This window comes from Canis lupus, chromosome 24 (assembly GCF_048164855.1).
Source record: "Canis lupus baileyi chromosome 24, mCanLup2.hap1, whole genome shotgun sequence".
Classification (NCBI taxonomy): domain Eukaryota; kingdom Metazoa; phylum Chordata; class Mammalia; order Carnivora; family Canidae; genus Canis; species Canis lupus.
The window spans coordinates 38,452,131-38,473,263 of NC_132861.1; the positions used below are offsets into that span (position 1 = coordinate 38,452,131).

At 40.2% G+C, this 21,133-nt stretch overlaps 1 long non-coding RNA gene and 1 other non-coding gene across 4 annotated transcripts in view; both read left to right on the forward strand.

The window, feature by feature from the left end:
• The window catches only part of LOC140616052 (uncharacterized), a 115,543-nt gene that overhangs the window by 38,781 nt on the left and 55,629 nt on the right, over positions 1-21,133 (forward strand). For 2 of the 3 annotated variants that reach the window (XR_012016551.1, XR_012016553.1), the window contains exon 4: positions 16,695-16,861. The exons of the other annotated variant lie outside the window; for it this stretch is intronic. This is a non-coding gene — a long non-coding RNA (uncharacterized lncRNA). Of the gene's footprint in view, positions 1-16,694; positions 16,862-21,133 lie in introns of those variants that run through there. 3 annotated transcript variants of the gene reach the window in all.
• Positions 10,019-10,122, forward strand: LOC140616680 (U6 spliceosomal RNA). Its single transcript, XR_012017084.1, has one exon. It is a non-coding gene; the product is annotated as a U6 spliceosomal RNA (small nuclear RNA).

The window sequence follows — 21,133 nt, forward strand, 5'->3', positions numbered from 1 at the left end:
AATGTTTATGGCGTACCCAATACACATGAGACCCTTCATGTGGCAAATAATTACTGGTCTGGGCCACCCAACATAGACAGCAAGAGCCAACTGGTACTCACACCACTATCTGAGGTGCCAAAAGAGTAGTACAATCTTTGAGTAACACCGTAGAGGAGATCAAAATAGAAACGACCAGTGTGACCCAACATGGTGAAGGCAATGAATCAAAGCTATATGCCAGGACAGACCAAACATGCTCACTTACCTCATATTGAATTCTAACAACATGAGAGGTAGGTTTCACTATTTCTATCTTACCACCGAGGAAACCTCAGCATAGAATGTTGAGTAAGCTGTCCAACGTCACACATTTAGAAGAGCTGGGACAAGACCCAATGAAAGCTCAGGCCTAACCTTCACTCAAAACCATATGGACAGTGGCCACTCTGTAGCTGGCAGACTGGGGAGGTCAGATTCATTCAGATTCTCAGGAGCCCTGATGGCCACATAGTCCAAAGACAAGATTTAGTACAAGATAGATGTATAAACGGCTTTGCTAGCAATTCAGAAACATCCTCCAGAGATATCAGCTCATCTCAGTGTAACCCTAGAGAAGTCATTTATTTCTCATGTCTTCAACTTCCTTTTCTGTAAAATGAGAATAAGAATTCCTATGAAGAATAGTGATATTTAAATGAGAAGGTGTCCATGAGTACTCTTAAGATAGTTCCTGGCCTCAGCAGCTTCTTCATTCTTTTTCTCCTTCCTCAACTCTAGGGTGACAGGGGTATCCTAGATCCTGTGGTACAGATAAGCAGTCTCCTTGAGCAGGGTTAAGAGTTTGTTTTAAAAAGCTTTCTAAGCTTTCCAGAGTGTCACCAGAGCAAGCTGAGAATTTGTTAGCTTCTACATTCTTAGTCTCTGGCCCTGTATTAATTTCAGGGTTCCAGAGAAATAGAACCAATAGGAATATATATGAAGAGACTGATCATAAAGAATTAGCTCACCAAATTATAGAGGTTGAGAAGTCCCATGATCTGCTGTATGTAAGTTGGAGACCCAGGAAAGCCAGTGCTGTGATCCAGTCTGAGTGAGAAAGCCTGAGAATCATGCAGGCTGAGAACAGCATAAGATCAATGCTACAGCTCAAGCAATCAAGTAGGAAAGTAGAATTTCTCCTTCCTCTACCTTTTGTTCTAAACCCAGGTCCTCAACAAATTGGGTGACGCTCACCCACATTGCAGAGGGTGATCTACTTTACTGAATTCACCAATTCAAGTGCTAATTTCATCTGGAAACACCCTCACAGGTATATCCAGAAATGACATTCAGCCTAATATCCCAGCACCTTTTGATCTAGTCATATAAAATAAACCATCACAAGCCTCTCCTACCTGCTCTGTCTTAATCTTTAATCTTTAGGGAGGCTTGGAAAGAAAATCAAATGGTCCCACACAACATGAGCCACCCCTCAGGACCCAGTGCCAAGGCCCCCTCATTTCCATCACGGCAGTAATGTTGTGATGGGATTTTGGCTCATCAAACAATTCCTGGCATAATGCTGTGGCATTGCAGAAATGACACTTAAAACACTGTGAGCACGAATCTAGTTACTAACCAATTAATTTACCAAACTGTTCTTATTAAAGTAATTGCATACTTCAAATGCATTCCTTTAAGCCAGATAATATCCAGGCTTATTTTATGATGCACAGCTTTCTTGCTAAACTCTTTGAACTTCGGTGAAAACGTTTCACAGCCTAAGAAGGGGCTTCCATAAGCAGTGTGGTAGAAAATGCATAGGTCTTGAGTTCTAGTAGTCTTGTTTCTCCTACTAATTGTTAGCTCTATAACCTTGTGCAAATGAGTCCCTGTCTCTGAGCTTCAGACCCCTCGTCTCCACAGTGAACAAGCAGCACTTCCAAGACGGCTTCCTCAGAGCATTACTACATATTCATATAACATCGGCATATACTTATGTACAGTATAAGTAGGTGATTTGGGAAGAATGTATTCAGAGTGAAATGGTCAAAAACAAGTTTGAGAAACTGGGTGAAGCCACGTTTTTCAGGTTTTCTTACTGAATGAGTTCCTAGAGCTTTTTATAGGCTATTGGCATGGGAGATCTAAATGCTAGAGCACCTGGATGGCTGGGGTGGTAGAGTGTATGACTGCTGATCTCAGGGTCATGAGTTTGAGCCTCACATTGGGGGTAGATATTACTTTAAAAAGTAAAATCTCAAGAGGAGGAGTTAAGGTGATGGAGTAGGGACACCCTACGCTTGCCTCATCCCTGGAACACAACTAGATAGTTATCAAATCATTCTGAACACACAAGAAATCAATCTGAAGACTGAGAGAACAAAACTTCAGGTCTCCAAGTAGAAAGGTGACCTCCTTCTGGAAGCTAGGGGATGCAGAGAATTGATTTGGGAGAGATAAGAACTATGGGTACTGTAGAGGTGAAGAAGCCCTGATTATAGAAACTACCACAAGATATTATAAGCAGTGAAGTGCAAAATCTGAAGTTTTAATTTAGGAGTCTGCCACCACTGGGGCTGTGCCAGGATTAAAGGTGCTCCAGTGGGGAACGAGGGTGGAGATCCAGGAGTAGAGCGCATGTTTGGAGGATCCTCTGGGCAGCAAGAAGAACAGATGGGACTAATGTGCTGCACTGTTCCCAGGCATAGGAGCAGGGACTCCAGCTGAGGGCAGCAAGCCTGGGTGCCAGCTCTCTGCTCCACCTTATCATAAACTCTAAAATGCTGTGCAGTTGTGCAACCACTTTCCAGGCACCAGCCACCAAACACCAAAAATGCAGCAAGTCCTCCCCAAGAGGACTGGCATGGATCCATAAACCAGAATTCCTTAAAATTTGGAATTTTGCAACCCTGCTGCATGCCTAGATAAAATAACTTGAACAAAGGAAAAGTGAAGGTAGAGATCTGATGGAAGTTGGGAGCAGAAGGGGGGCAATGGTTTGCTCTTCTACAGTGGGCTCTAGGGCTAGAGAGTTGCTCTGCCATTTTCACCCTGCCCATCAGCACTCAAAGTCTTCAGGGAGCAAAACAGCAACACGTAGTGGAGATGAGAGCCCTCACAACAGCACCCCGCCCCTCCCCTGCACACTTTGCATCTCCACTAGGTCAAGTCCACCTGAGAATCAGTGTAACAAGCCCCTCCCCCAGAAAACGAGCACAAACCTCTTCACATGCACCAAGTTTTCTGATCATAGAGTATTGCAATTAAAGGAGATAAGATCTAACCTCCTTTTTATTTTCTTATTTTTGTTTTTTATTATTCATTTATTTATTTTTATATAATTTATTTTTTATTATTTTTTAAACTTTTATTTATATATATTTGTATATTTTTAGGGTTTTTTTTAATTTTTATTTTTTTCTTTTATTTAGATCTAGCTTCTTTTGACAAGCAGACCAAAACACACGCAAGATCTAGTTTTTTTGTTATTGTGTTGTTGTTGCTGTTGTTGCTGTTGTTTGTTGGGTTTTATTCTGGATAAAATAATAAGACAGGAATTTACCCCAAAAGAAAGAACAGGAAATAGAACTAATGGCCAGGGATTTAATCAATACAGATATAAACAAGATGTCTGATCTAGAATTTAAAACAACAATTATAAAGGTAATAGCTGGGCTTTAACAAAGCATAGAAGACACCAGAGAATCCATTACTGTAGATATAAAAGAACTAAAATCTAGTCAGGCTTAAATTAAAAATGATAAAACCAAGATGCAAACCCAAATGAATGCCATAACAATGAGGATTCACAAAGAAGAGGAATGAATCAGTGATACAGAATATAAAATTATAGAAAATAATGAAGCTGAAAAGAAGAGGGAAGGGAAAGTAATGGATCATGAAGGTAGACTTACAAAGCTCAGCAGCTTATTAAAACAGAATAACATTCGGATTATAGGAGTCCCAGAGGATGAAGAGAGAGAAAATGGAGCAGAAGGTTTATTTAAGCAAATTATAACTGAAAACTTCCCCAATCTGGGGAAGGACACAGGCATTAAAAATCCAGAAAGCACAGATAACTCCCATTAAATTCAGCCAAGTTATATCACAGTCAAACTTTAAAAATACACAAATAAGAAAAGAATCCTGAAAGTGGTAAGAGAAAAAAAAGTCCTTAACCTACAAGGGAAGACAGATCAGGTTCATGGCAGATCTGTCCACAGAAACTTAGCAGACCAGAAGAGGGGGCAGAATGTACTCGACATGCTGAGTAGGAAAAATATGCAGCTAAGTATATTTTATCCATAAGGCTATCATTCAGAATAGAGAGATAAAGAGTTCTCCAGACAAACAAAAGTGAGGAGTTTGTGACGACTAAACTAGCCCTAAAATAAATATTAAGGGGGATTCTTTGAGTAGGGGGGGAAAAGACCAAAAACAACAAAGACTATAAAGGACCAGAGGATATCACCAGAAACACCAACTCTACAGCAAACACAATGTCACTAAATTCATGTCTTTCAATGATTGGTGAAAGTAAATGGACTAAATGCTTCAAACAAAAGACTTAGAGTATCAGAATGGGTTTTAAAATTAAAAAAGCAAGATTTATCTCTATACTGCCTATAAAAGACTCATTTTAGACCTAAAGACACCAGCTGATTGAAGATGAGGGGAAGGATAACCACCTATTATGCTAATGGACAGCAAAAGAAACCTGGAGGAGCCATACTTATATCAGACAAACATGATTTTAAAGCAAAGATTGCAACAAGAGATAAAGAAGGGCATTAGACCATAATTCAGTGGTCCATCCCTTAAGATTTAACAATTGTAAATATTTATGCCACCAACTTAGAAATACACAAATATATAAATCAATTAATAAACATAAAGAAACTCATTGGTAATAATACAATAACAGTAGGGGACTCTAACAATGTGCTTACAACAATGAACAGATTCTCTAAGCAGAAAATCAACAAGGAAATAATGACTTTGAATGACACAGTGTATCAGATAGACTTAACAGATATATTCAGAACATTTCATCCTAAAGCAACAGAATACATATTCTTTTCAAGTGTACATATAACATTCTCCAGAATGTGACCACATACTGGGTCACAAATCAGCCCTCAAAAGTACAAAAAGATCAAGATCATATCATGCATATTTTCTGATCACAATGCTATGAAACTTGAAGTCAACCACAAGAAAAAATTTGAAAAGACCACAAGTACATGGAGGTTAAAGAACATCTTATAAAAAATGGATGGGTTAACAAAGGAATTAAAGAAGAAATTAAAAAGTACAAAGAAGCAAATGAAAATGAAAACACGAAAGTCCAAAACCTTCGGGATGCACAAAGGCAATCCTAAGAGAGAAGTATATTGCAATGCAGGCCTATCTTAAGAAGCAAGAAAAGTCTCAAAAATATAATCTAACGTTACACCTAAAGGAGCTATAAAAGGAACAACAAATAAAGCCTAGAGTCAGCAGAAGAAGGGAAGTAATTAAGATTAGAGCAGAAATAAATGATAATAGAAACAACAAAATGGAAGAACAGATCAATGAAAGTAAGAGCTGATTCTTTGAAAGAATTAATAAAATTGATAAACCCCTAGCCAGATTTATCAAAAAGAGAATGGCTTCAAATACATAAAATCATGAATGAAAGCGGAGAGATCACAACCAACAACCACAGAAAAACAAATAATCATAAGAGAATGTTATGGAAATATTATACGCCAAAAAATTGGTCAATCTGGAAGAAATAAGCAAATTCTTTGAACATAAAAGCTATCAAAACTGAAACAGGAAGAAATAGAAAAATTGAACAGACTCATAACCAGCAAAGAAATTGAATCAGCAATTAAAAATCTCCCAATAAACAAAAGTCCAGGCCCAGATGGCTTCTCAGGGCATTTCTACAAGACATTTAAAGAAGGATTAATATCTATCCTTATCAAACTTTTCCAAAAAAGAGAGAGAGAGAGAGAGAGAGAGAGAAATGGAAGGAAACTTCCATACTCCTTCTATGAGGCCAGCATTTTCTTGATTTCAAAACCAGACAAAGACTCCACAAAAAAAAAAAAAAAAAAAAAAAAAAAAAAGGAGAACTACAGGCCAATATCCCTGATGAACATGGATGCAAAAATTCTCAACAAGATACTAGCAAATTGAATCCAACGATCATTAAAATAATTATTTACCAAAATCAAGTGGGATTTATTCCTGGCCTGCAGAGGTATTCATTATTCACAAATCAGTCAGTGTGATATGTCACATTAATAAAAGAAAGGACAAAAACCACATGTCCTCTCAATAGATGCAGAAAAAGCATCTATTTGACAAAATACAGCATTCATTCTTGATAAAAATCCTCAACAAAGTAGGGATAGTGGGAACATCCCTCAACATCATAAACATCATATATGAAAGATCCACAGCTAATATCATCCTCAATGGGGAAAAACAGAGCTTTTCCTCTACAGTCAGGAACAACATAGGGATTCCACTCTCACCATTACTATTTAACATAGCACCAGAAGTCTTAGCCTCAGCAATCAGACAATAAAACAAAATAAATAAATAAATAAATAAATAAATAAATAAATAAATGGCATCCAAATCAGCAAGGAATGAGTCAAACTTTCACTATATGCAGATGACAAAGTACTCTATGTAGGAAACCCAAAATACTTCATCAAAAAATTGCCAGAACTCATATGTGAATTCAGCAAAGTCACAGGATATAAAATGAACGTACAGAAATCTGTTGCATTTGTATACACAAATAATGAAACAGCAGAAAGAGAACTCAAGGAATCAATCCCATTTATAAGTGCTCCAAAAACTTAGGAATAAACTTAAGCAAAGAGGTTAAAAAACAAAGCAAAACAAAATACCCTGTACTCTGAAAACTACAGAACGCTTATGAAAGAAATTGAAGAGGCCACAAAGAAATGGAAAAACATTCCATGTTCACAGATTGGAAGAATAAACATTGTGAAAATGTCTATGCTACCCAAAGCAATTTACCCATTTAATGCAACCTCTATCAAAATATCCTAACATTTCTCACAAAGCTAAAATAAAGAACCCTAAAATTTGTATAGGACAACAAAAGACCCTGAATTGCCAAAGCAATCCTGAAAAAGAAAAAGAAAAACCGGAGGCACCATAATTCCCGACTTCAAACTATATTACAAAGCTGTAATCATCAAGACAATATGGTACTGCACAAAAATAGGCACATAGATCAATGGAACAATATAGAGAACCCAGAAATGGATTAGTTAACCAATAGTTAACTTATATGGTTAACTATTCATCAGCAAAGCAAGAAAGAATATCCAATGGAAAAAGGACATTCTCTTTAGCAAATGGTGTTGGGAAAACTGGACAGCTACATACAGAAGAATGAAACTGGACCACTTTCTTACACCATACACAAAAAATTAATTCAAAATGGGTGAAAAACCTAAATGTCAGGCAGGAAAATCATCAAAACCCTAGAGGAAAACACAGGCAGCAACCTCTTTGACCTTGGCTGTAGGAACTTCTTACTAGACATGTCGCTGGAGGCAAGGAAAACAAAAGCAAAAATTAACTCTTAGGATCTCACCGAGCTTCTGCACAGTGAAGGAAACAAAATAACCAGCAAAACCAAAAGGCAGCATATGGAATGAGAGAAGATATTTGCAAACGCCTTATTGGATAAAGAGTTAGTATCCAAAATTTATAAAGAACTTATCAAACTCAACACCCAAAAAACCCACAAATAATCCAGTTAAGAAATGGGCAAAATATATGAACAGACACTTTCCTAAATAGGACATCCAGATGGCCAATAGACACATGAAAAGATACTCACCATCACTCATCATAAGGGAAATACAAATCAGACCCACAATGAGATATCACCTCACACCTATCAGAATGGCTAAAATTAACAACACAAGAAATAACAAATATTGGAGAGGTGTGGAGAAAGAAAAACCCTCTTACACTGTTGGTGGGAATGCAAATGGGTACAGCCACTGTGGGAAACAGTATGGAGCTTCCTCAAAAAGTTGAAAATAGAACTATCCTATGATCCAGCAATTGCGCTACTAGAATACAAAAATACAGATTTAAAGGGGTACATAAATCCCAATGTTTATAGTGGCATTATCAAGAATAGCCAAACTATGGAGAGATGACTGATGAATGGTGGTAGGTGATAGATATAGATAGATAGATGATAGATAGATAGATAGATAGATAGATAGATAGATAGATAGATAATAGATAGATAGATGATAGGTAATGGAATATTACTCAGCCATCAAAAAGAATGAAATCTTACCACTCTAAAACCGTGGATGGAGCTACAGCATATTATGCTAAGCAAGATAAATCAGTCAGAAAGACCAATACCATATGATTTCATTCATATGTGGAATTTAAGAAACAAAACAGATCAACATATGGGAAGAGGGGAGAGGAAAACAAACTATAAGAGTTCTTAACAATAGAGAGCAAACTGAGGGGTAATGGAGGGAGATAGGTGGGGAATAAGTGATGAGTGATGGGTATTAAGTAGGGCACTTGGTGTGATTAATACTGGGTATTGAACGTAAGTGATGAATCACTGAAACCAATATTGCACTCTATGTTAACTAATTAGAATTTAAGTTAAATTTTGAAGAAAAAGTCCTTAAAGTAACAGTAAATAAATAAAATAAAATGCAGTGCTTTCCATATGTGTCTTCTCTCTAAACATTTTTTTGTTTTGTCACTAAACATCTTTAAAGGCTTGTGTTCCAATGATCAAACTTTAGAAAACACTGAATTAAAGGCTCTCTGAGAAGCATCGTTTGCAGCAGCAACAAGGTAGAAATAAGCTGGGTGGCCACTGCTATTTGCCTTTCCTTCAGGGAATGCTAGGCAGCCTTATGAAGAACAGGGAAGATCCACATGTGTTAACATGGAAAATTTCCAACTTGTTTTATTAAATGCAAAAGGCGAGATGCAAACTTTATAAACTGTTCCCATTTATGTGTGTGTGCTTGAGTGCTGGTGGAGGTGACTTGATACAAAGGTAAATGTGAATGTACAATTATGCATAGAAAATTTCTCAGCATATTGTGAGATATGTGATAAGATACCACAAAGGATCCCTTCCAGAATGGCACTGAGGGTGGGGATAAAGGGCATTTTTAGTTTTCATTATATACCATTAAGTATCATTCAACTTTATTTTTACCAACTTATGTATTATTTTTATAATTTTTTTTAAAAAAACAAATTTCAAAAGCTCTCTGGAAATCTTTTAGGTCAACATTTGTAATTTTGTGGTTTCTTAAGCCCTAAATTGAGGTTAAGTCTGTCTTCTGGATGAGAAATGGTCAAGGCTTTCGACCCTCGGGTCCACCAGAATGCCAATGCTTCTGTATTTTTCCACCCTGAGACTGTAGGCAAATTGGATGCCTGAGCACCCTGAGGAGTAACTGGCCCCTCTGTTTGGGGGGCCCACACTCGGGCTGCATCTATATTTCCAGAAGACCAAAGAACCCAGCCACAGAGGCAAGAATGGAACACTAAAACCCATTGTAGGCAAATATTAACAGGCAAATCATGACTAAGCACAGAATCCCAAAGTCTAAAAACATCTAAGCTGGAAGGATCTTTCTACAGAGGAGAAACCTGACACCCAAAGGAGAAAAACCGAAGACCATACTAAAGATCTCAGATCCAAAATTTCTGACTCTGAGTCTGGGAGAATGTACATCATGCAATGTTCCCTTTCCAAAATGGGAAGGACATGCCCCTTCCCCACTTCTGAGCCCTCCACATGGAAACAGGAGAATGTTCCTTGCTTGAAGGCTTTAAAATGGACCGAAACAGGAGGAAAAACTGGTCAAAGCTAGACACAGTGAATTGAAGAAAAAAAATCCAATCAGAAAAGGCAGAACCAAAAATGCAGAGAAGGCAGATTTGTTGAGCTAATTTAGGTAATCCTCAAGTTGATGAAAATCTGGAGAAGGCACCAAAGTAAAGAAATAGAGTGCTCATTTCAACAGCACATAAACTAAAATTGGAATGATACAGAGATTAGCATGACCCCTGTGTACAGATTACATGAAAATTTGTGAAGCAGTCCACATTTTTTTAAAAAGAAAAGAAACAGAAACAGACCCAAATCAAAAGATCAAGACAAATTGGTGCTGATGAAGGAAACTGGTAAGAACAAATTCACCAGTTGCTTTTGGCATCAATTCTACATATCTGAGAGGAGTTAGCTTCTCAACTAGTTATACATGTTGTAAACTTAGTGGCAACAGTGAAACACAGTGATAGCATAGGTGGAGAATGAGCTTTTCTGTCTAATGAATTATCCTCAGGATGGAAAGTCTTTTTTCCAATGCTAGAACTTCTGTATATTTTTACAATGTTTATGGGGGGAAAAAAAAGGAAAAAAAGAAAAAAAAGTTTATGGAAATGTTTATAAAAAGGACTATATGTTTCCCAGACTTTTTAAGCAGAATCTACTGCACACCTTTTAGACTTTTCCATAAGTTTTTGTTTATTTGTCTGCTTTTACATTTGAAAAAGAAATCCTTTTTCTGAGTTTTTGTACAGGGAGGCCCTTCAACCATTTGAGGTATAATGGTTCTGCCCTTTGTTTTTTGCTCCGTACTATGAATTCTCTTAGGTTTTACAAAGCACTCGTAGATCTGAAGGGATATATTCCACTCTAGTACCAGTGAGGAATAAGATGGGAGCGGCCCAAAGACAAGGGATATATGAGGAAGTAGAGTAGTTTCTCTTTTGACTTTGCGTACTTCTGAATCATCCCATTTTTTTCTCTTTACAAGAAGAAAGTTGTTTTCATAATAAACAAGTTTATTATTTTTGTATCAAGCAAGCAAATAATAGGCCAAGTAAGTAAAAATGAGAAAATAGCACCTTGACCCCCTATTCCCTCATTTGATAGGAGTCCAGGGATATTTGAGGTCATTATTATTGCTATTTTACAGGTGAGAAAACTGAGGTCCCCAAGAGGTTTCACAGACTTGTCCAAGGCTGCCCAGTGAGTTATTGGTAGAACTCAACTGTGAATCTTGGTGTTTGGGTTCCTAGGCCCTCATACTACCCTTCATTTGGCAATGTAAGCCCCTGGCAAAATGCAGCCTACCCTAAATGCCAACCTCAGTGTGTCCTTCACTAAGAGTCAAGTCAATCCATCCGTCTGTCTATCTTTTTCCTTCCACTATCATTAAACCTGGTCCTAGAAACCTCTGCTCCCTTCCAACTGACTGTTTTTACTGTATAATGGGCTGGAAAGGCATAAGGAAATAAGTATCCCTCTGTGTGTAGGATTGATAAAGACATAGGCTTAGTCCATGGTCACTGGGGTGATACTGCCTATTCTGAAAACCTTCCCTTCCTTCCTCATTCCTGCCCATGTTCCAGGTAGTTGATACAAATTTTATGATACACAGAGAGTCTGCCTCTCTGTAGCCAGAGTACTCAAAAGCAAACCTAGATGAAAATACATTGTTTTTGTGATGATCTTAGCCAGTATAAGAGAGAGTAAAGAAAAGGTGAAAGGAAGAAAGGAGGTAAAAAGATGAAATTTGGAGAAACTTGGTTTATAAGATTAAGCCATAAGAGCAGAGGTGACATTAGCGAGAGATCTAGGCAGGTGGCATGGGCAGATGGCACGGAGTGGTAGGTGAAACTCTGGTGTTTGCTCCCTATAATTTTTATCAGACCTCTAGGCTACCCCTAACCAGCATACAAGCCAAGTACAAATAATGTGCTGCTATAAAACATGGTTTCTAGGGAAGGACTCTAGCACTCTCTTCAAAATATTGTCACCTCTAAGCCCCTCTTCCATAAAAATTCTGGAACCTCCAGCATTCAGGAAATCTGCTGGTCTGTCCTAACTTCCCAGTCATTCTCAGTTAGGATCTTTCCCAAGGACAGGTCAAGTGATCATGATGGGTGAAGGCTGCCCAAGGGCTTCCCAGTGCTGGAGGGAGCTCACTTCTTACCTTGCCTGATAAACCTGGACCCCCAGCAAATAAACACCAGAACCTATGGAAGTCAATCAATCCTCCTTTGTAGTCTGAGTCACAGATATGTGCACAGACACATGCACAGACACACACACACACACACACACACACTCCCACATGTCCTTTAACCCAAGGCCCAAGGGAAAGAAAGGCATCTGTGCAGCCCAGGGAGCCAACTTCTCCAGGCTGTAGTAATATTCACAAGGGGTGGGACTAATAGGAGATGCCTGTGTGCTATGCAGTTAAAAAGATAAAATGACTTGTAAGGCTGGTAAAACCATCCCTGTGAAGATAGACAAGCAACACTGAAGCCATCGTGCTAGGAAAAAGGAACGATTGCTCCTACCATCTTATATTCAAGTGTCCCCCCTGGTCACAGGAATCAGGCATGTTTGGTAATCTACTTGGGCTAGCTGGGGCTGGTCAGAAAAAGAATGGGGCCAGGCAGAGATGGGGTTATTTCAGCTCAGGCAGGCATCCAGTTGGTGTTAGGCAGTGTGGCATGGTGGTTCCCAAGGTAGTGTGCTTCAGAACTACCCAGAGGACTTTCATTCAAAGATACAGCCTAGGGCTCTAGTGATACTTGCAGGATCAGAATCAGATGTCTGTGATGGTTTTTAAGCTCCCCAGGTAATTCTGTTACAGTTTGTCCAGGGACTGGCATTTAGAAACCACTGCAGTGGGGGATATAATAGAAGTATAAGATGCAGTTTGTCCTTGTGGAATTTATCATACAAGCAAAGATGTAGGACTTATTCATAGGAAAGGGATTTAATTATTCCCTCAACAATGTTCAAATAGTACTTTTATATATCTCTCTATATAGTGCTTTTGTTTCCTTAGATTGGAAACGTTCATTAATTCTCTCATTTACAAGCATTCTGTAACTATTTGAAGGCAGGGCTGTGTTTATTCACTGTGGATACATTTATTCACACAATCATCTAACTAACCACTTGTTCATCCCGTTACTTCAACAAATATTGAGTCTCCAGGGTGCCAGGCACTGTCCTAGGTGCTGGCAATGCAGCAGACTGACAAATCACTAACTTCCTGGAACTTATATTCTAGAGGGAGTGAGAGTGGGTGAGAGTAGAGAGCCATAAAATAAGCCAATGAATGAAATGAGTGCGACAAAGAAGATAAAACAAAGCCATGGGAAAGAGATGAATCAGGAGGCAACATTTAATAATACAGTCATGGGAGGCTTCTCGAGCTAATCCCCAAATGACGATGACACAGAATTAGCAGAATGAACATCTGGAAAGAACAAGGCAGAAACAGAAAGTGCAAAGTCTCAGCAGCTGGAACGAACTGGGGTTTTGCAGAAATGGAAAGCAGGCAGGGGATGCTGATCCCAGTGGCTGGCAGGAGAGAAGCAGGATGTGGCCAGAGAAGTGGGCAGAGGATGAACAGCAAGAAGGCTTATACGCTGTGGGGGGAGGAGGTTCTATTTTATTTCCTATTTCCCTGTGATCCTAAGTGCAATAGAACATTACTGCATGGTTTTATTTTTTATTTTTTATTTTTTTATAAATGTATTTTTTATTGGTGTTCAATTTGCCAACATATAAAATAACACCCGTTGCTCATCCCATCAAGTGCCCACCTCAGTGCCTGTCACCCAGTCACCCCCACCCCCCCCACCCACCTCCCCTTCCCTCACCCCTAGTTCGTTTCCCAGAATTAGGAGTCTCTCATGTTCTGTCTCCCTTTCTGATATTTCCCACTCATTTTTTCTGCCTTCCCCTTTATTCCCTTTCACTATTTTTTATATTCCCCAAATGAATGAGATACTGGATAGTTTTAACCAAGGTGATTAAACAATATGATTTGATTTCCTCTAAAATTCACTCCGTTTTGTGGAAAATGGATTGCATAGGATCAGGAATGAAGTGGGAAACCAGTTTCAGAAGAATGAACAGGAGACAGTGGAGAGGGCAGAAGGAACACGGGTGCAAAGAAGTAGCTGGCACAGTACACATTTTGGGGTGAAGCGAAAGGAATCAGGGATGACTCCTAGATTAATGAATAAGCCCGATATCTGGAACATAATAAGCATTCAATGAGTAATTACTGAACAGCTGGATAAATGAATATAAAACAACTCGACATCAGCATCTCAAACATAATTGCATGCCAGTATATCTGGTGCAGGCAAAGCACTCTCGGCCATCAAGAAAGATGTCACTGCAGGCGCACGGAATTCCACAATGATTGCAAGGATGCCTGGCACCTTTTCTCTGGGCACCCCCCTTCATTGGCCTGAACTGGCTCACGCCAACCCTGTGGTCTTCTAGTACCATACTCACTGATGGTCTCCCAACAGCACTGTGAGCTTCAAGATGGGAAAGACTTAGCCTTGTTCAACCTTACATCCTCTGCTTAGACTGAGCTAGTACAAAATAAATATATGAGGAAGGAGAATCAATCTGTAAATCTCAATGTTTGTACCTCATTCTTAAATTCTAAATATTTTGAGATTTTACATATTGTAATTTTAAGACATTTTTCCAAAAATTATTTTAATATCCTACTTTAATCTTACTATTGAATGCTTATCAATAAACTGCTTCTGAAACTTAAAAAAAAAAAAAGAAAGATGTCACTGTGGATTCAGATTTTCCAGGAGGTGGGATTTGAAATTTAACTCAAAGATGAGTAGCATTGGGATAGAGAAGCAATCTCTGAAGGAGATTCTAGACCAGAACATAACAATAAGCCTGATATGTTTGTTTTTTATGGGGTAGGAGGGGGTTGTTTTTTTTTTTTTTGGATCTATAATTTCTTAAGGGGTAAGAGGTTCAGGGGAAGTATAAAGACAACTGCATTGGCAAAACAGAGGATAGAGATACAGTTGGATATGAAAACAGGAAAAGAATATGAAGCCTCTTAAAAACTAGACTGTAGTTTGGATTCAAAAAGCAATAGAGATCCATCTTGGGTTCTTGTGTAGGGAAGCAGCATGCTGGCAGCAGGTGATTTATGTCTTGAATTTAGATGGTCTGGGACTGGAAGTCAGTGACACAATACTATGAGACAGCAGGTCAGATAGAATTATAGTAATCTAAGCACTGGGTCCACCGAACTATCCTTTCTGGAAAACAAAACAAAAACAAAAACAAACAAAAAAGCATAATGTTCCAAGCCTGGGCATATAGACCATATAGACATATAGAACCAGAGGTCCTTGGAGCTTGCCAGGGGGGTCAGGGCAGGAGAAGAGGTGGGAGGTGGTCAGTGGGGGAAAATAAGTCAGCCCTGAGCCAATAAAGAAGCCCTCACTACAGCTTAAAGAGAACACAGGAGTTTTTTAGTTAGCTGCAGGTGGTTACATACCCTGAGCCAATTTGTGTATTTTCCTTCTTCAGATTCCAAATCTAAGTAAAATTCTTGGACCTCCCCAGGGCATTTGCAGCTGCCATGAGTGGGCCATGTCGATGAAGAACATCCTCCTTGGTGATCAGAGATTCAAAGCTCAACCCCAGCCTCCTGGCCCTTGCAAACTGTGTAGAGATAGAGAGTGGAAGAGGGAGAAATGAGACCTTTTATTTTTGCATTCAAGAGCTGCTGGAACATGGCGCTCGCTCTCTCTCTCTCTCTCTCTCCATTTGTGATATATATATATATATATAACAAATCTAAGAATTTGAGGACCTTGCCTCATGCCCCAGCAGGTCAGTGAATTATGCCTGGTCACTTGGAAGTGGAGGCCACAGAAAAGGATGGTGGACTATGGAGTCAGGTCTCCCAAATGGAAAGGAAATGACAAAATGAAAGAGAATAGCAGCAGCAGCCCATGGTGGAAACTTGTCATCTTACAGCCTGGAAGCTGTCTGGCTTCCCCAACACAGGAACGTGGGGGAAGCAGGCTCAACATCCAGTTAGGCAAGAATACAAAGCCAGATTCTGCTAAAGAGGCTGGAATGGTTCCAAATGATAACCATCTGCTCAGGGGTCCAGTGGAGCCTGGTTGGTTGGAAATTATTCATGGTCAGGCCACACTGGGCCACTTGGACAATCATGCACCAGTCTTCCCCGTGGTTCAGCACAGATGGCAGCTTCTACTCCCCTATTTGTTTTTGAAACACAGCAACTAGTATCCAGGATGCAGTCGACTGACACAGAGCCAGGAACCCAGCATGTTCTTTCCCACCTCAGTCTCCTGGCCTGTACTGCCTGTACTGTAAGAGCGCCACGTGTGTGTACATGCACTCATCAATCATGAAACAGATATTTCTATTTTTTTAAGATTTTATTTATTTATGTGAGAGAGAGACAAAGAGAGAGAGAGAATAGTAGGGGAGAGGCAGAGAGAGTAGCAGGTTCCCCCTCTGAGCAGGGAGCCCAACTTGGGGCTCCATCCCAGGACCCTGGGATCATGACCTGAGCCGAAGGCAAAAGCTTAACTGACTGAGCCACCCAGGCGCCCCTCAACAGATATTTCTTGAGCATCGAATACATGTCACATGCGATGCTAGGACTTGATACAGTAGATAAATATGACAGGGTCCCTTACCTCCAGGGGATGACAGCGAGGGACACAGATCACACTCTGTAGAATACCGCCAACATTGTTACAAAGAGTGCAGTCCAGGTCAGGTGGCTGTAGTTAGAGAAATTTGATCCGAGACACTATCTTTGTTCTGTCTGTTGTAGGAAAGGATTTTTCCCTACCAAAAAATAGTGAAAAAGAAACTCCCAGAAGAAGAAGCATGTAAAATGTACAATATCTTGAAGGAGTCCAGGGGAAGGACCAGGGATAACAAGAGGTTTCCTGTGACTAGCAGCAATGCCAGAGAAAATGTAAGTGCCTCAATCAGCTGGGGACAGATTATGAAAGGCCTTTGCTAAGGGGTCTGGATTCCTGAGCAAGATAGAGACCTAATCAACAGTGCATTAGAAACGAACAGATGCTGACATCTGGTGCCCAAGGACTTAGGAATGCCTAATTGTCTCCAGCAGATCACATGTCCTCCCCATGACATTTTCAAAGGCACTTGCATACACGTAGCATGATTATTGGTTGGGCAAGCCCTACGCTATCCTGATATCAGAAGTTTCAAGGCAACATGAGGCTTAGGCTCAAAGACCTATGTAGGATCTTCTGTCCTCTCTGGACCAAACACATGGGTATGTCTGTGGGCACAGAGTAAGAGAGAAAGAAGGGAATTATGTGAGCAGGCTCTGTCTTAATCCTCAATCCCCAAGCTTGTGCCCAAAATGCTGTGGCTAGATCGCCCTCTGGAGGCAGGAGGCAGAAGAGCAGCAAATCTGGGTGCAGAGTACCTCCGTGTGGTGACTGAGATTAAACATTATCCCGAGTACCACATTCGGGTGACATTCTGCCCCTAGTTTTCCCCTGTGATCTGTCACTGGGATCTTTGAAGGAATCCTACATATAAACGAGGCTGTTTCTTCAGCACAGGAGCCTGTTGAGTGTGGATCCTTTTACACTCCAAATGTGAACTACCCCAACCCCATGTCTTTCCGTTGTTCCACTGTTCCAAATTTCCAAGGGATGTATAGACGATGCACACCAATATCACTGCACCCCAGCACCCAACCTAGCTTCAAAATACAGAAGATTTAAACAAAACATTGGCATTTCCCAAGCAAAAACTAATTCCCACTTGGTTGCCAGACTGAAATACAGCTGGGTTGTAAATACCTACAAAGGGAGGGGGAAAAAGGGAATCCTAAACTAATTTGGGAGAAACTTGCCATTGGGCCGACTTGGTCACCATATGCAAATTTTATAGAAACTCAAAGTTTGAATGGGTCAGGTGGCAGTAGAAGTCATTCCAGGATAATGACCTTTAGCTAGTGATGCGACCCACTTGCACACAGGGAGTGAAGATTGGGGTGGGAAGGGACCGGGCAAGTGGACCCTGACTTATGAGATCAGCAATTCTTCACAGCATTTCCAAAGGCCAAATGAGAAGGCTTTCTTCAAACTTTCTAGTCCCAGGACATTGAGCTGCATTTCCCCAGTTGTAGCCCAAATATCTTCTTCTATCACCAGGTTCCCTCTTGCAACAAGGCTTGACTCCCCCAAAAAATAATATGACAAATCAAATATCTCCCCCCCCCCCATGACATCTTCCCTGGTCCTTCCAGCTGTGGATAACCTCTGTTCTCGCTTAGAACTCACCTGGCCCTTATCTGTGCCTTTCTTGTAATTGTGTGTGTGTGTGTGTGTGTGTGTGTGTATAACTTCTCTATTCTATTAGAAGATTATAAACTCTTTGAGGACGGAACTAGGAACAATAAAAACTGGACTTTTTCCCCTTCTTTATGAGGGAAAGAGAGACTCCACAGAGGTCTCCCTTAGAATCCAGGGTTATTTCGTAGCTCCCACTGCTCTCAGTGTGACCCCAATCAACCTTGGGGGTGAGACACAGCTGGCAGAACTGGTCATACACATGCAGAGCAGGAAGTGTCTTGGATGGTGTGCTTTGGGGAATGCAAGGAATTTCCCAATTTTGTCCCCAAACCTCCCACCTCCAATACCTGAAATTCTACCAATTAGTAATACATTCCTTTCAGTCTTTGAGGTTTTCCTCTTTTGCAGTCTCCTCTTGAGCAAACCCTAAATACCCCATAGAAAAAGAACATTATAACCTCTACGGTGCAATGACTTAGCAAGGGAGTGACTGCCTATTAGAGGTAAGCAAAGTTGACAGGAGTGTGTGACTGTGTGAGTATTTCAAAGGCCAGACATTACAGCAGGGAACAAAGACTATGAAAATACACGAGGGGGAAGTCTTGTTTGTTTTGTTTACTTCTGTATCCCCAGCACTGCTTATGGTGCCAAAATACAGAAGGTGCTCAGTGGATGTTGTTGAAAATGAATGAAAGAGCAAGGATGATGGAAGAGAAGTCCAGAAAACAGATATTCTCCAGGGAGAGGTTATAAGGCCAGAAAACGAATTACCTGGGGAAAGGATTGATTCCTTATTCTTCTCATGTGACCTCATAGTATTTCGGACAACATAAGAAGCTCTGAAGAAACACTGCAACTGATGTATCCTTGCTCTCTAAGTTTGGTGCCACACAGCAATAGCCAGCTTTGCCAGTCAAAAATCAGTCTTGCCACCAGGGGGCAATGCAGACCAAATACCAGGGGGTTTTGGTCTAAACCCCCGGTGGCTAACAGCAGGGGGCCCCCAAATGCCATTTGGGACCACCAAATACAGCATACCCCTCCTTGCACACTCATTAATATCAAAATCCCATCTAAGCAGCTTTGCTTCTCAGACTTGTAACAGAGACAATAGTTCAAAAGTCATACTGAAATCACTCAATCAATAAAAATTGTGGCCTATATTGGGGGACAAGAAGAAGAAAAAGAAAGTTGGTACTAAGCTCATTGTTAAGAACAGTGAACAACAATAAGGTATTATTCCTATGGAACTTGAAGGATCCCACAGATGATTCATATTTTTTTTAAGATTTTATTTATTTACTCATGACAGACACAGAGAGAGAGGCAGAGATGCAAGCAGAGGGAGAAGTAGGCTTCCTGCAAGGAGCTCAATGTGGGACTCGATCCCGGATCCCGGGATCATGCCCTGAGCCGAAGGCAGACACTCAACCACTGAGCCACCCAGGTGTCCCGATGATTCATATTTAATTGATAATTAATATGCAGCGAGTATCACATAATATCTATGAAAGGCATACAGAAACTTTCTCAGGATTGATGCCAAGCACTAGACTATTATTTAGCATTTAGAATCCAACTGGGTCAGGATCTTAGATAGTAGTCTGGCCCTTTCATTGTTAAGCTGTAAAAAGAGGTTGAAAGTAGGTAAAAGACATGCCCAAGTCAAAGAAAGAAGCAAAAAGGAAATATTTATTGACCTCGATATTGTATCCTATTGGGCTTATATACTACAATACTTACGTAACCTCTACCAGGCCAGCACCCATTTTCTCAAATGAGAAAGCAGACATAGAGAAGGATTACAAAACTGTGCTTTATTTTACTCATTCTCTCACTCAACATTTATTGAGCTCTTACTTGAGCTGGGAACTATGTTAAGGGATAAGAATACTGAGACTATAAGACCTAAGATGAGTGGGACAGATAAACACAGCGATTGCTACAATTGAGTGTACGGAGTGTTCAGCCTCAGTTCGTCTTTGAAACCAAGGCTACATTTTGCTGCCTTCTAGTAGAGTCAACATCCCTTCCCCAGGGCACGTTCTATCATGTCCTCTTTGTATCTCCAGTACCTTGTTTTCCCCTATAAATGAATGGGACAAATGAATGGAGATATAGATGGATGGATTGTTGGGTGGACAGATGAGCAAATAAATCAATTCTAAAGACCATGAGTCAAAAAGGGGAAAGAAATGAAGAAGTATTCAGTGAGATAGTGAGTAGGCCTGTTTATAACTATATTCTTACTATCTGCACAGATACTTGCTCTCTTAGCCTGTAGTAAACTCTTTTAAAGCAAAGAAGTTTCCCTGTATGTTTTCTAACACCCACACAGCCTAACACAATGTTAGGTATCCTCCAGGTACTCAATAAAAGTTTGTGAAGTGAAGCAGTATCTTTCCATGTTTCACTTCATTCTCTCTGGATCTTTTAACTTTGGACAAGAGGGTAGGTAAGTTTCTTCCACCTTCATGTGGAGGGGAAGACAAAGCCACAAAAAAGTGAAGTGTCTAGGGGTCTGAACTCTGGGTCTTAAAGATTCAGCATCAGTTGAGCATCTGCATTCGCCTCAGGTTATGACCCTAGGGTCTTGGGATTGAGTCTGCATTGGGATCCCTGCTCAGCCAGGAGTCTGCTTCTTTCTCTCCCTCTGCCCCTCCCCACTGCTTGCTCTCTTTCTCTCTCTCTCTTTCTTTTAAATAAATTAACTTAATTTTAAAAAGAAAAAAAGAGCTTCTGGAGCACATCAATGAGAGAGCATGTACCCTTTAGAAGAAGCATCCCAGAGGTCTCAGCCCTGAGGACTGATGAGAACCCCCTAGCTGTGTCTGGAGAAAAGCTCCAGACCTGAGTCCCTGTGAGTTAAAGGTGTTCACAGGCATCCCCACATGTGAAAGGCAGGCCACCCACTACCAAAGAGGTAGATGTG